The sequence below is a fragment of the Callorhinus ursinus genome, unplaced genomic scaffold (assembly GCF_003265705.2).
Source record: "Callorhinus ursinus isolate GAN/ISIS: 27379988/994484 unplaced genomic scaffold, GSC_fseal_2.0 scaffold58, whole genome shotgun sequence".
NCBI classification, from domain to species: domain Eukaryota; kingdom Metazoa; phylum Chordata; class Mammalia; order Carnivora; family Otariidae; genus Callorhinus; species Callorhinus ursinus.
The window spans coordinates 3,886,548-3,902,370 of record NW_027397120.1 but is presented as its reverse complement, the minus strand read 5'-3'; the positions used below and the strand labels follow the sequence as shown (position 1 = coordinate 3,902,370).

Below are 15,823 nucleotides of genomic sequence, written 5' to 3'. Positions count from 1 at the left end.
CTTTCTTTCTTTCTTTCTTTCTTTCTTTCTTTCTTTCTTTCTTTCTTCTTTCTTTTTTACCACTTTATCTTAATGCAGACCTTTGAGTTAGCCGAAGCAAAGTCAGAGCACTCCACTTTGTGAAGCACACTTAGACACAACTTCGTCCCTAAGCTCATTTCTGAGTCCATGGCGGGGGCGGGGGGGGAGGGGGGTAACCATGGAAAGTAAACAATACTTCAGATGATTGCAGAAACAAATACAAATTCTGTGCAGTCTCCAGAGGATTCTGCTGCCTTGGGAATGCTACAAATCCGAAATCAACCTTCAGTTGCCCAATCTGGGCATCCAGTCTCTGATTTCCTCTCTCTTGTCCATGTGGTGGTGGGTGGGCAAGCGGGTCCAAAACATCATTTCTCTCTTTTCCACAGTTGACCGTCTACCTCCCACACAAAAACTAGGCTCCCACCTGCTGACTCTTAGCATTTTCCGTTTTGATTTTTGGTCCAGAAATGATCTGGGGGAAGAGCTACAAGGAGGTTTAGGAAATGTATTCCAAATTTCTTTCACCCTTCTATATTATCTTCATCTTTATTTCTTGCATCTCCTCATGCCTTTGCATGAGGACCTTAATTTAGATCAGAAGCGACATAGATGGCAGCTATCCCATCTTGAATGGTACCTCATATGGTTTACTAGAGTGAAGGAGACTTCTCTTTCCCTTTAAATAGCATATTCTACCCCCAAGTGGAAAGATCTGTTTGCTAGTCTTCTTTCAATTAAACAGCATGGTCCTCTTTCAGGAAATACGAGGTCTTTTCTTACGGGTTTCTCAGTTGCCCATTAGCTAGATTCGGGATAGAACAGGAAGAAAGTTTCTTTGTCAACTCAGGAATATTCACAGAGAAAATCTTATCTCTCAAATTCCATTCTTTGTCACTATGTAAATTGGGATGGTAGCCTTTGGGGAAACATTTGAGAAAGGGAAGTAAGTGAATAAAAGACATGCAAGGGATGCAGAAGTAAACATGTTTAGAGAAGCTAATGCTTTTCTGTTGCTTCTGTGGATCACAGAAGGCCTGCAGGCAGGACACAGGCTTGGGGCAGTTACCCCCTCACCTGGGGGAGCCCCATTGTATCAGGATTCTGTGGAGCTTCTCCTCTGCCTCTTTCCCCGTGGCTTTAATTGTCCGCATAGGGTGGTTACCCTAAGCTTGGAATGAGGACCCCATTAGTGGAAAGAGAGCTAATTCTAGACGATCTCATTATCTATTCTCTGGTACCATTAATTAACCAGTGGGCCAAAGGCTTGCCATGTACCACACAGCTGTCATGTCAGATGTCTTCCCTGCTACAACCACTACCCGTCACGTCACCGCGGCTAAGAGCACACAGGGAGACCCTAGTGACGGTGAGGCTCATTCATCACAGGCCACGGCTCAAGACCGTGAGGAGAGAGATACCTCATAGTTATAAAGCAGTTCATCTTGCCCGTGACAGGAGGGTGGCTGGAGCATAGAGTAGGGGGTTGATGAACTATTATAAAATCAAACACCCCAAAAGAATAGCCAAACAAAAGCCTTTTTCAAAGGCATCTTTATCCCGGACCCTTTCTCCCCATTAGACGCCCCAGTAACGTCGGAGGGGGCCGAGATGACCTGAAACCGGACACATTTAAAGCAAAAGTGGCCATTGAGAGAAAATGACTTCTTACTTTGGGAGAGCAGAAAATGTCTGAAAATGTGAGTAATGTGTCTTCCAGAAAATAGCATAAAACAAATGTTGCCAGACCTGCTTCTTCATGTGCTACATTTGTACTTTTATGCATGTACGCTGTGTGAACAAGCGGGTTAAAAGTTAAACAGCCGCCTAGGGCTAAGAGCTAGAGCAAGGCACAGGTAGGAAATGGGCTCCCTGACTTCCAAACTATTACTCTATGTCTTTAGCAGGAACTAACAGGCACCGGTGTACAAAAATGTCTTTCCTGAAGGGGCCGGGTATTATGAAATGGGGCTGCTTTAATGTCTGAAACAGCCATCTGACCTTTAATCCAAAGCCATAAATTTATCATTGTCTGAAATTGGTGGACTATCATTCTTATTAAGGCCAGTTTTTAGGATTTAGCTTTTACAGAATACTTAGTCTCCAGTGCATGAAAAGAGACTTAAAATTCACTGGGGTACCCTGGAAAACGGTAGAATGAAAAGGAATTAGCGATTTTGAAACAGGACATGTTCACGCTGCTGAATAAAGTAACAAAGGCAAGAGGAAACAACGCTTGGTGAAATCAAGTTAGTCGATATTTCATAAAATGATAAATACCTAGAAGTCATGTTTATATATAACGAATTACAATCCTTCCACATTTACCTTAGTAACATTTTACAGGGGTTGTATTTTACTCCCAACTACCAATTATGTCATCATTCTGGCATTTACCTGGACATAATGATACACAGCCAACCCATTCTTGTAACATAATTCATTGCTTAAAAGTGTTTGTAAAGTCACACGGCATTCTACATACACATAATGACTCGGATATTGCTATTAAATTTTACAGATTAAAGTTTAGTAAACCTTAAAAATCTGATGTTGGTTTCTGGGTATCTTATTAATCCTAAAGGAAAAGATGTTCAGCTATTTAAATGTCAATAAATGTGTAACCCTGTAAAAAAGCAGACAATGTATAATCCATTATACAATGCCTCAACTACCGTTTTAATGGAAGAGAGAGACTTGCTTTTTTAACCGTTAAAGGCAGGTCATTTAGACTTGCACTTCTGCCACAACATTATGTCATCTATTAAAATATGAAAATACACACATAAAACACATACATACAAACTTTCACACTTCATACCCTCAAGCTCCGGCGTCTTCCTTTCCCTGACTCATTAAACTCAGTAAAGAAATCGCAACTGTACCCCTGGTTTGCATTTATTCATTTTAATTTAGGTTTGGAGGGGGAAAAAAACACAAGAATTCAGATCTTTTTATAAGCTTGTGAGGTCACCAAATTTAAATTACGCCTTTGCCTGTAAAGCACATTAATAAAAGTACTATACAGAGGGAAATTTAATATGAATGGTTAAAATGCATGGAATTCAGATTTTACTGTCAAACAGCTCAATTAAACAAATTGAATTTTAAAGCAACAAAGGGGAATTGAATCAAATTAGGACCAGAGTGAGATCTGAAATGTGGGCGCGTGTGGCTCTCCAGCAGCGAGTTTTCTTTATTTGTTGCCTCGGCCCTTGGAGGAGACTAGCAGGGGCTGCATTACAAAAGGATAAAAATGTTCGCCATTGAAACACAGTTTTTGGCTCCCAATAAATCATCTGTCACTTCATCACAGCCCAGTAGATAATGAGCAATAAAGTTTTCACACTCAGGGAATGAGGACACAGACGCAAGAAATACAGCTGAAGCTGTAAGTCTGGCTTTTCTGAAAATGGAAGGTGCTTTGTATAAGAAATGGCCCTACGATCTCTTCAAAGAAGAACACAGCATCTGTACAATAAACAATTTACTGCATTAAAAATTAAACCCCATTTATTAGCAACTTTAATGACAACAGTATGTTGAGGTCGATGCATTAAATAAAGCATGATGTTGATCCAGAAATAGCCCCGTGCTCACAATCTTGCTGGAACAGGGCGGTCTATACAATGAGTCACTATAATTTTTACTGGCATTATTTGAAATGTTTATGTGCATACAGAATTCCCCATTTGGCATTTAAATGGTGTTAACATATCTGTGACTCAAAAATAATTTTTATTCAGATGAGTTTCTGTATATTTGCCCCCACACATACACACACAAAAGAAATCAATTGAAAAGAACAAGAAATTTGAACTATTGATTCCAAAATCATATGCTAGGCTATTCCACAAATGCATCCCTGGTATTTGCAGATTTTCTACAAAGCTTTCACCACAATTACCCTGAATTGTTTCTGACTTTTACTCACCCATCTCTGAAACCTGCACGTGGGTGGGCTACATTATAACCAAAACCAACTGGACAGAGAATAAACCAGAAAATACGGGGAAGAAAGACGAAGGGAGAGAAAAAAAAAAAAAAAAAAAAGGAAAAGCCAACTCAGTGTCACACCAGTTGCCCTGAATAAAATATTTCATAAAAAGTGCTCATTGAAACTGGCACAGTTGAATGTGGGGCAGTCAGATGACCCCTCAAAGCAGATCTTTCCTGTGCTGGTCACCAGGTAGGCCGCGGGTCCCTGCCCCTGCAAAGGAGGACAGAACCAGCCTGCCTCTTGTTACAGGAGTTCTGCCCACGCTCTCATTGCTGAAATGTGTGCGTGAGGACAGAGTTAGCCTTGCGGTTCTCTGGTGGGTTCCTAGGGCCACGCTTCGGGAGGTCAGATGATGTGGCTCAATAGGATGCCAGCTACAGTTCAAAGCACGCACCCCAGGATTTCTCGCCTGGGTCCTGTCTCAGAGCCCCTGAGACTCAGCTCCTCCTTGGAGGGCATCCTTCCCTCCCAAACAGTCCGGAGAGGGCCACGCCAGGTACCTGGAATGCCACATGAGCTCTGCCTCCCAAATTCTGCTTTGTCAATTCCAAGTCCTAGGACAGGTCACACCACAAACCTTGGGGAGGAAGGGGAAATAAATCATAAATTATAAATTAAAATCTGAGTGGAGGGTCTTGCATGATTCCCTAGGTGGCTGTCAGTGGCCCTTTGGATGCACCAAGACCAGCAAAATAATGCTGCTTTAAACCAAAGAGGAGAAAAATCCAAAAGGCTTTTTGGATGACCACTATATTCACATCTTGTGGACCTGGGTTCCACAGGGTGGGTGTGCACTGCCACGTAATGTTTCACCGGGGCCCCTGGGCAAGGGGGCAGGGCAGGGGGTCCAGAGGCGGTGCTTGGTAGGAGTGAAAGAAACACCCCTTCTCCCTTTGAGGTGGTCCCGGTGCCCGGTGCTTGGCGATGGTTGATGCGGGGATGCCAGGAAATGGCATGGGTGACAGGAACCTTAGAACACCATCCAACCCAAAATCTATAAATCTCTTACCTAATTTCACATCTATTCTATGAAAGTCCCTGATCCAATAGGACTCACGATTTTTAATTAATGCTGTTTGATCTTATTAACGAGTGTAAAATTATAATGAAACAAATTGCAGCAATTTGCAGTTGAAAGATATTAACTAATACTATTGCAACAGAAAAAAAAATCACGCTGATATGTAAATAAATGCAAATCAGATCTCCTTGCTGTATTTTGTGCCTAGTTTCTGAGAAAGGCAAGTCACTTAAAATCCTTATTTCTCAGTTGTATTCGTTAAAATAATGCATGTTAATTATATTCCGACATTCATCTGACAAATAACTGATAAGTTACACAATGTAACTACTAATAATCCTTGCAGCCCATTTTATTATCTTATGAAATTAGAGATTGAACATTGATTATGACTAATAGGGGATTTCATCCAATAAAGACAGCACATAAGAAGAAGTATATAAAGAAATGGGTAGCTGGCTTTTGAATAGCTAAAAGGAGCTATGTTCAGTCATTAATTAGCAAAGACAAATACTCTGGGTAAAGATTGTAATAGTTGTACTTTGTCAGACTGGAGATGAATTATTTATTTCAACCCCAGCTATACTGTAGAGTACAAGTTGAGTTTGTTTAGCAACAATAGTAGAAATGTATTTGCTACAGGGCCAGCCTGGTAACACTGCTTGTTAAGGCCCATGTGCTATTTGTAAGCAAATTTATAGGAAAAGTACGCAATGTCTAATCCTAAACTACTCCAGCCTCAGACTGAAGGGTGATTTTACAAACGTCCTGCAGCACTCCATCATCCCTTCATTTTAATGTCTTTATTTTATGATTTTGTTGATGAAATACTACGTACCCAGTGCTCAAAATTCCTTTTAGGCTGCAGGCACTGGCTAGTTGACATGGCAAGCTATATTTTACGGCCGTATATTTCAGCTCTCTCTGTCCAAGTTGGAGGACACAGTAACCAAGATGGTTTTTCATCGTAGAAATATATTTTCATATTTATTTATTGATTTGACTAATGTATCTATTTTTCAATTCACATGCTTATGTTTCAATCCATTAAAGTGATTCATGGTCAAATAATATGTTATTGCAAGTACAAAGAGGAGATAAAAACCACTGTACGTTTGCTATAACACAAGAACAAAAATAATAAAAAAAACATTGCATGATTAAATATAGTTTTAATCCCCCAAAGATCAAAAAGAAAATGATGTTTTTAATTATTTCACAAAAAGGCATAAAATAAAAGTTTTTTAAGAAAAAAATGCAATGCAATTACCTATGAAATAAGTTTCCCAGTAATAAATATTTTGTGGATGTTTCTTAACAAGATTAAGTACTCAATACGGACTTAGCATAAAGCATGAAATTAACAACAAAATAAAATCTAAAATGGGTCTCAACGACTCAGCAGGAGACTGGGTGGCAAAGCTGACCAGCTCCTGGATGTAAGCACTCCATCCTTCAAGTGCCTTTTCCTGGAGCAACTCGGTGAGGTTAATATGCTCTTGAGATCCTAGATTCTTGGGATGAAGATCGCCACTGACTTGGCTAATGGGCAGCCATGCTGACCAGCCACCAAAGTGCTGGGTGAGCCTTGAGACAACCCATTTGGTTTGGCCCTAAAGGGACCCTCCAGTGGACGAGACTGGGGAGAAATCATCGCAGGGCTGCTGCTTCTTGGCACCCGTCCCCTTGCAGACTTGCAACAAATTTCATTCCGCTTGAATGTTTGTTTTATGAACGCTTAGAGGTGCAAAATAATTAAAACACCGTATGTACATGCGTGTGTGTGTGTGTGTGTGTGTGTGTGCGCGCGCACATATGTGTCTGGAGATAGAGTGTATTATTTCAGGACACACCATCTTGCTATGTGATTATGTTTAAACACAGAAGGTGAAAGAGATACAGGTGCACAAAGAAATACAAAGCCTAAACTCACTCAGGACAAGAGAAGTCACTTGCACTCCTGGAGCAACAATAAGCATTGGTCCCAGGAATGATCTAGCACAGTGGGCAATAATCCAGGATGGAAACAGAACACTGACAATAAAATGGGATGAAAGGGGGCGCAATTTACATCAAAGGTGACTGACATGTGCAGGCATGTCTTAGAGAGGAAATAGGACTACAAAGGAAAGAGAAAGCCCCTGCCGGCACGGAGTTGGGGCTGTGAGGATCCCGGCTCTCTGCAGAGGGTGTGACCTTTACTGTGGCTGGGATGGGAGGTGCGTGGCCCAGCAAGGACAGGGTACAGCAGGTGAGGTCAAGGCCAAGTCGGTAAGCTCCTTCACTCCACATTCAAAGATGTCTACTGAGCATCCGCCACGTGCCAGGTTGGTGTTAAGGAGCTGGTGTTAGTCTCTTCTCTTTTCCAAATATTTTCTATAGATCTGGCCAGACCTCAGCTGCCTTTCAAAGAAATCCGGAAATAAGGAAATTATTACCAGTGGTGTGGAGAATGGCTGTATCTCATTACTAGTCTCACATGGGTTTGGCTCCCATCTCGTATCTGATCTTCTCCCAGCCTAAACCAGGAGAGGTATCACAAGCCCAGAGCGTGGACCTCACAGTCGGCAGCTTGTCCCAGCCTTAGTGCCCATCTTGCTCTGAGAGTTGAGAGCAGGGGGAGGGGGCATCCAGGGTGAGCTAATGCTTTCCTCTAGAGCAGACTGTATGTAAAGGGGGGGAACCTTCTCACACTGTATTCAGTGTGGGTGCACAGGACAGAATGAGAAGATATCAGAGAGGAGCTCTGGACATACTTGGAATATTCTTCACCAGCTCAGCCCTTCCCTTTCCTGGTCTTCTGCAGAAGCCAGGAGGTATCTTTCTGCTCACTGGTCCTCGAGGCATATCTCCATTCTCTAGACCTCATCTGAGAATCCAGATTGCAGGGATTTAAGGATGAGCCTATAGAAGAAAGATAAAAATCATTCACAGTCTCAAAATTTAGAAATATCCATTTAAACATTTTTTTTTATTTTTAAACATTTTGGTGATTTTTTTTCCCTACCTTTTGCCATAAGAATTCACACTTTTCAAATTAAACCTTGGGTCAGCCCCTTCAGACTGTTTCATTGCCCACATTTTACACTAAATGTTTTATACTAAATAGTATTCCACAACAATTTTGAATGGTTGCCTAGCATTTCATGGTATGAATGTACCGTGAATATACAGCTGATTACACTCTGTTTTCCTGTCACCAAAGATACTGCAATAAAAAAAAAATCTCTGAAGCCAAGTCTTTATTAATATCCATAATTATTTCCATAAGATAAAACTTAAAGTAGAATTTAAAATACTGGAAAATTGGTAACCAGACAGGCTATATCATACACTTCACCTTCAGCTATGCCCATTTTCCTACACGCTCCCAACATCAGATATTCTCATTAAAATGCTTTTATAAGTAAACATTTATATATGTAATTTTATAAGTAAAAGAGTATCTCATTTTTATTTGCATTTCATTACGAGTCAAGTTTAGAGATTTTATGCTTATTGGTCATTTACATTTCTTCTCTTTTATTTAATTACCCTTTTAAATCTTCTGCATATTTTTCTTCCTGTAATTTTATTTTTTAACCTAATATTTATTAGTTTTTGTTGGTTTGTTTAACCACAGAGAAGCATAAAGAAGAAAACTAAACTTGCTAATAATCTCTCTCCAGGAATGTCACTGACATTACTTCTTTAAAAATGCCTGTGCAAGATTAGAAAATGCAGCAATATGCTTCCTTCTATCCCCAGGGCCCATGCCAGCTCCTCTTCTCAAATCCTGTCCCTGAAAGTCATGTTCTTTGATTCCTACTACCACACTTCCGCTCCACACACGTGTGCGCACACATTCCACACATGCATTCACACACCCAGTGCTTTGCTTTGCTTTCACAGTTAGTAGCAGAGGTTAGAGATTTTTCCCGTATAATCATACCATGATCAAACCATATCCTTTGTCATGACTGCGTAAGATAACTAGTCCCTCAGTGCTGGATGCATTGTTTTTATCTGGGTTTTGTTATTTTAACAGGACAGGAATCAAAGTGTGTGAGGGGGGGAAGAGACAGAGAAGGCACTTTGTGAGTATGAGGGTAAAGGCCTAAAGGTGGGGGATTTCTGGTTTATACTTCTTTAGTGATTTGAAAAATTTTAACATACTGAAGATGTTGACACTTGAACTGTAATATAAGTTGCAAACATTTTTCATAGTTTCTTTACAATCTAATTTTTTAACTTGGAAATATATTTTTCTAATTTCAAACCCAGTGACTTTTCTTTCCTGGTTTCAACATTTGATTGTCACATTTACAAAAACCTTTGCTTACAGAAAGATTAAATAAACTTTTACATAGATTTTTTTTCCTGGTATTAATATAAAATAGATCCATTCTTAAACTTAAAATATTGATCCTCCTGGTGCTCATTGTAAGTCTAAGTATAAAATAGGGATCTAACTTTTCTTTTTCCAAAGGCTTAACTAGTTGCCCCTAACTATTTACTGAAAAACCCTTTCTTTTCTTACTACCCTAAAATGTCATCTTGGTTATATCTAAATTATTTATGTCTCTCCCTGAAATTTCTTTCTGTGCTATTGATCCATATACCCTGCACCACGAGCACATTGTTCTAATCACTCTAGTATTTTAATATCTAGTAGGTCAAGTCCTCTCTCATTATTCTTATTTTTCAAAATTTCCTTGGCTCTTCTCAGCCATTTATTTTTCCAGATGAACTTTAACAACATTCTGTTAAGTTCCACCCTAAATCCCGCTGGGACTAGAATTGGATATTCATTGAATTTGTGGATGAATTAGGAGAAAGTTGACATCTGCACTACTAAATCTTCTCATACAGGAACATTATTCTTTATATTCATTTAAGTCTTTCTTTTTTCCATCCCTTGGCAAAGTTTTATAATTTTTAATACTTTTCCAGGACACTTTGTAATTTTATTCAGACTTATTTTATATTTCTGTCACTATTGTAACAGATTGTAAGATGTTTTTGCCTGGAATGTATGTTCTATGCAACTTTTGGCTGTTTTGTGTTAAATAAGAATCTGCTAATTTATGCATATTAGTTATAAATTAAATTTTAGTTGACATGGTTAAATATTAGCTAAAAATCAGCTAAAATTGTCTTGGTAACTCTAATGTGGTTTGAGTTGATTTCTTTAGGTTTCAGAAATAGTTATGTCAACTGGAAACCATTCTAATCTTTTCTCTTCGTCTCGAGTAATTCTGTGTCTTTTTTCTGAAACTTACAAAATAGTCTATTTACGCAACTAATAATGTATGGAACACTACATCTGAAACTAATGATGTACTATAAGTTGGCTAATTAAATTTAAATTAAAAAAAATTAAATAAAACTTACAAAATAGTCTATTTAAATAGGAATCATAATGATCAGCTTGGGTTGTTCTTAACTGTAAAAGATGTGATTCTAATGAGACCAGGCAGGCACAGGTTGATGATCTTATAAAATACTGTTTCCATGCTTAGGACATATCCCCTTTATCTCCTTGTTGTTAATATCAAGAAGAAATGTTCAATTTTATCAAATAACTTGGCTGCATCAAACACAATAAGCACATGTGTTTTTACCTGCATCCTACAAATGGGGTCGATTCTCCCAGATTTCTTCGGGATGATTCATGCCTGCGTGCAATGAACACTATGAAGTCACAGTAGATCATTCTTAAAAGTTTGGAATCTGGACTCAGAAAAATCTAGGTTCGAATCTCATCTCTACTACTTCCTGGTTACGCCATAATGAGCAACTTACTTGACCTCATCAAGCCATCCGGCCTTCCTCTTCTTAAACACAGTCGCCAAGGATTAAGTGAGATTCGTGTATACAAACCCCTCCACAGGAACACGTTCAACAAATGTTAGAGTAAATCATTATTTTTGAATATGCTGTTTCTTTCAGTTTGGTAACAAAAAATTTTTATTTAGGACTTTTTCATAGGTGAAATTGATTTATAGCTTTCTTTCTATATCTGTATTAAGATTTGATATCAAGAATCTTCTATTTTTATAAAATGAATTGAAAAGATTTTCTCCTTTCCTATGCTCAGAAATAGTTTATATCGAGTAGAAATTAATTGTAGGTTGAAAGATGCAAATAAGTGGAAATCACCCTTGAAACCACTACATTTGGTTGTTACACTTCTGGGAGGTAGAAGGAAAATGGTTTGGTTTCTTTCTCGTTTCATGTGGTGACATGGCCCAGTCCGGGGCTCTACCTCATACTCTGAGTCAATTTTCATCATACATATTCCTAGGAACCCATTGTGTCATCAAGATTATCAACGATATTCAGACATATTTTTTATCATCTCTGCATCTTGTGTGAATGGTCCCTCAACGCAACCTGGTGCGTTTGGAAGGTGATTTTTTATTTTGTTTTATCATACAAAATAAACTTTTAAAAATTATTTTCAGGGGCGCCTGGGTGGCTCAGTCGGTTAAGTGACTGCCTTTCGGCTCAGGTCATGACCCTGGAGTCCCCGGGATCGAGTCCCGCATCGGGCTCCCTGCTCGGCGGGGAGTCTGCTTCTCTCTCTGACCCTCTTCCCTCTCGTGCTCTCTCTCTCTCTTTCTCTTTCTCACTCTCTCAAATAAATAAATAAAATCTTAAAAAAATTATTTTCAAAGAGTCAACACTCAATTTTTCTCATCATTTTTGTCATACTCTAATAGATGATCTCATCCTTATCAGTTCCTTTCTCCTACTATTCTCAGGTAAGTTTATGCTCTTTTATTTTGTCTTCCTTGATAGAATGGGGTTTTTTTTTTGTTTATTTTCATTGTTGTTAATAATAAAAACGTTAACAGCTATCAATCTGCATATTGGTACAGCCATGGCCACATCCCAGGAAGCTTCCTATGACCATTCTTCTATTATTCATTTCAATAATTGAAGTTTGTTTCTCCTTCACCTATTTTTAGTGACCTGCCTTTTTCATTCTCAGGAAAAGATTTTTTTTTAATTTTCCTGTGTTGTCATAGTTCTTTAAACTATTATTTCTTTCTAGTTTCATTGCATTGTCATGAGACACTGTGTCACAATTAAACATTCCTTTTGGGGGGAATATACTGGTGTTTTCTTTTGGAATAAGTGATACATTTTAAAAAGGTTCTATGTAAGACTGATGAGTCCCAGACCTGTAGCCCTGAAACAAATAATACAATAAAAAAGTGTTCAGTGGATATTTAAAAATAGTGTATACTTTATGCGGTACAAAGTTTAAATATATTAGCTATATTATGTTTTATATACTAATTATATTATTGAAATTTCTTATATGGTGTTTTTTTACTTGATGTTAAGAGAAAGTATGTTAAATCCCCCTACTGATATTATAGTTTTGTTATTCATGAATGTCTAACAATATCCCCTTTATATATTTTAATGTGTCACTAATTAAAATCTCATATGTTGTGCTGTTATAGCTTATGTCTGTTGAATTAAACAAGAAGGCCAGCCCAGGTGAGGTCAAAAGACAACTTCCGTTCTCCCCACCCACCCTGTCTCGCCTCCCACAGCTCACACCCTGCGGGAGTCTGGAGGAGGGTGCCGGGCCCTGTCTCTACTCTGACGGCTCCTCCCATCCCCTGCCCCCCGCAACCTGCTCCCCTGCCCCCCAGTGTTGAGGGAAGAGCCAGACGAAGGGAGGGCAGGACAAGTGGGGTCACGTGGCCAAAAGCTCCAGGTCTCAGCCACTTTCCCTCCCTCCTCTTCCTCCTCTGTCTCTGTCTCCATAGGCCACCTTCGGAAAACACTGGTCCTATTAGACTAGGGGCCCACTCTATGCCAGTATGACCTCATTTCAATTATTTACACCTACAGTGACCTTATTCCCAAATAAGATCACATTCTGAGAGACTGGGGGTTAGGACTTCAACACGTATTTTTAGGTCGTTATGGTTGGAATCTTTTAAGCCACCCTATAACATCTGCCACCTTGGTGTATCCTGGGACCTAGGGAGCACTCAGAAGTGACATATGAATGAATAGGTTTGGAAGGAGGACAAAGGATTCATGCCTAGGCTCAAATCTCCCTCTAGATTATGATCGGATCCTTCTCCCCTCCAGGGTCCTGGCTGTGGTGCACAGGTGGATGGGCATTAATGACACATAGGCAAAATGAGCCTATTGTTAAGCCTATCAGCTGTGGACCCGGCTGTCACCTACATGAGGAGGTCCAAAGTCTCCATATTTGCCTGATGGATGAAGCAACTCAAGGGGTGGGGTGGGTTATGTCGCCTCACTGAGACATCCAAACACCTCTTACCCACAAACTGCTGGGCCATCACTCCATTGCAGGGTCTCCAGATCCCTGTATGCCCTCAGTCTCCCCCACTGCTTCATCCCTGGAAAGTTCATATGTGGGCTTCACTGAGCAACCTTTCAAGAGGTGGAAAAGCTCAGGCACAAAAACGGAGTAAACGCTGTCCGGTTCTTTGGCGAATGTGTGTTTATTTAAAATGGATTCTTCCCAGGGTGTACTCCAAATCCTGCCCATGCCTTACCCTTTTTTACCACTTCTTTTTTCTTAGAAATATCAAATAAAGATCTGATGAAGAATGAAAACACTAATTTTTAAAGAATTTATTTAACCTTGAAATTGGCTGAGACATGTAGGATGATCAAAAAATAACCCAGACTCATCTCTTCCTAAACAGCGAGCACCAACTCCCCCAAACTGCTCCTCCGTGAGAAGCAGCACATATCACTTGTTGATGTTGATAAAAACATAGAAACAGAAATGTATTATTTCAGTAAGAATAAGTGAAACTTCAGATGTCACTCAACTAGCTCTGGAAAATATTTTGGTCTAAGATATTAAGATGGAAAATGTAGAGAAGGCATCTAAAAGTGATAAGTATGTGTTAATTAAAGAACACACAACAAACACAAATATAGGAAAGGACTCAGCTTTCTCCAGGAAATACAATAGTGTCTAGAAGAAGAGACCAAGGCCCCAGGAAGAACCAGAGCCAGGCGTCTGCTTGGGGCTGGCTCTCCACTGAGTAGCTGCAAGGGGAAAAGTGCCACAATTCAGGGCCACTGGTGGTACTTTTCGGTGAGCCTGGGATAAATTTCACTCCCAACCTGATTCCAGCAAACCAGAGGGAACAGTATTTATGACTTCAGCCATAATGCCACTAAAAACACTCTTCGAATTCTACAGTCACAATCCAACCAATCCACTGGTTCTTCTAGCAGGACCTGATTTTGTCTATGCAACCAGACAGAAACTTTTGGAGGAATGTCTGGGATCTAGGGCAATGCCCTCCTACCTTTCTAGTAACTGGTGCAAACCCATGTGTGCATGCTAATGCACATGTTTTGGAAGCATGAGAGCACATTGGCAGAATCTCACAGCTGTTGTTGTGCAGGAGTATGGTTTCAAGTTACATGAATCCCCTCATGTGGTCTGTAGAGAAAACCCCACTGTAAAGAGAGGTGAGACCCTCAGCTGAGCTGGCAGGAACCCTCCCCCCAGGCGAAGGGGCATCCCAGGAGGCGGTTTTTGCCCGGGGGCACTGGTGGGCACTGGGACTGCAGAGGGGGAGAGGGAAGTTGGGTTCTGCATCACTTTTTTTTTTTTTTTGGCTTCCGGTATTTCTCTGCTTAATGCTGAATGGACACCCTGAATGTGGAGGAGTCTGCCAGTTCAGTGTTAGAAGGCACTTGGTCCCGGTTCTCACTAGTACAGGAAGTGGGCAGAGATAGGAAGGCTCTCCCCCACCAGGAGAGTCCCAGCTAGAGTGCTCCAGAGTGAGAGGGGAAACTGCACAGTTAGAGAAAAAGCTTCTGGACTCAGGGCGAAGAAGGTGAAGATCCGGCGTGGGATGTGCTTTAATCAACAGAGATGGAAGCCCCACACCCGGGACAGGTGTCTCGGTTTCAGCCACCACATGGTGGAGGTGCAAGTGGAGACCCAATTGTGGACAGACACAGTCAATGTCCACAGGAAGCAGGAATGCTGCTCTAAAGTCATGTCCATTTACTTATCTCTCCATTTGCTCAAATTTCTCATAAAAAGTAGCAGCAAATTAGTGTTCATTAAATTGTCCCAGCTATACTAAAAATGCACTTACCTTTTTTGAGTAAAACTTGCCTAATTGTTCACTCTGCACGGGACTTCCTTTAAAAATGCATTCAAATGATGCTAAACAGAAGGATGTTACATGGTGACATTTACTATGTGGGGCCTTGCTGCCTCGGACCCCCGTTTAAAGGATGTGTATTTGTGTCCTAGAGCGGCTGTCACAAAGTGTCACAAACTGGGTGGGAAACAACAGAAGCTTAGTCCCTGACAGTTGTGAGAGCCAGATCTGAGACCAGGGGGTGGGCAAAGTTCATCCTTTCTGTGGGATGAGAATGAGTCCCGTGCCTCTCCTGGCTCCTGGTGCTCGCTGGCAGTCCTTGGCCGTTCCTTGGCTTGTGTGGATGGATCACTCCACTCTCTGCCTTCATCTTGGAGAGGGTTTGTCCCCCTTGAGCCTCTCTGTGGGCCTGATACCAGTCATATTGGTATGGAGCCCACTCTACTCCATTATGATCTCACCTTAACTGATTACATCAGAAATTACACCATTTCCAAATAAGGGCAAGTCCTGAGGTTCTGGGAAGGGCATGAAATGTGGGGAGGGTGACACTATCCAACCCAGGACAGTAGGAATTTGACTTGATTTTTTAAAAGATTTTATTTATTTATTTATTTGAGTGAGAAAGAGAGAGAGCACAAGCAGGGGGAATAGCAACAT

General features: G+C 40.5%; 1 long non-coding RNA gene across 1 annotated transcript; it reads right to left on the bottom strand.

The window, feature by feature from the left end:
* Positions 1 to 7,107: 7,107 nt before the first annotated feature.
* LOC112830435 (uncharacterized) lies at positions 7,108 to 15,542 on the bottom strand. Its single transcript, XR_003209915.2, has 4 exons — positions 15,155 to 15,542; positions 13,342 to 13,454; positions 7,799 to 7,946; positions 7,108 to 7,445 (listed from the first exon to the last, which is right to left on the bottom strand). It is a non-coding gene; the product is annotated as an uncharacterized lncRNA (long non-coding RNA).
* Positions 15,543 to 15,823: the final 281 nt, after the last annotated feature.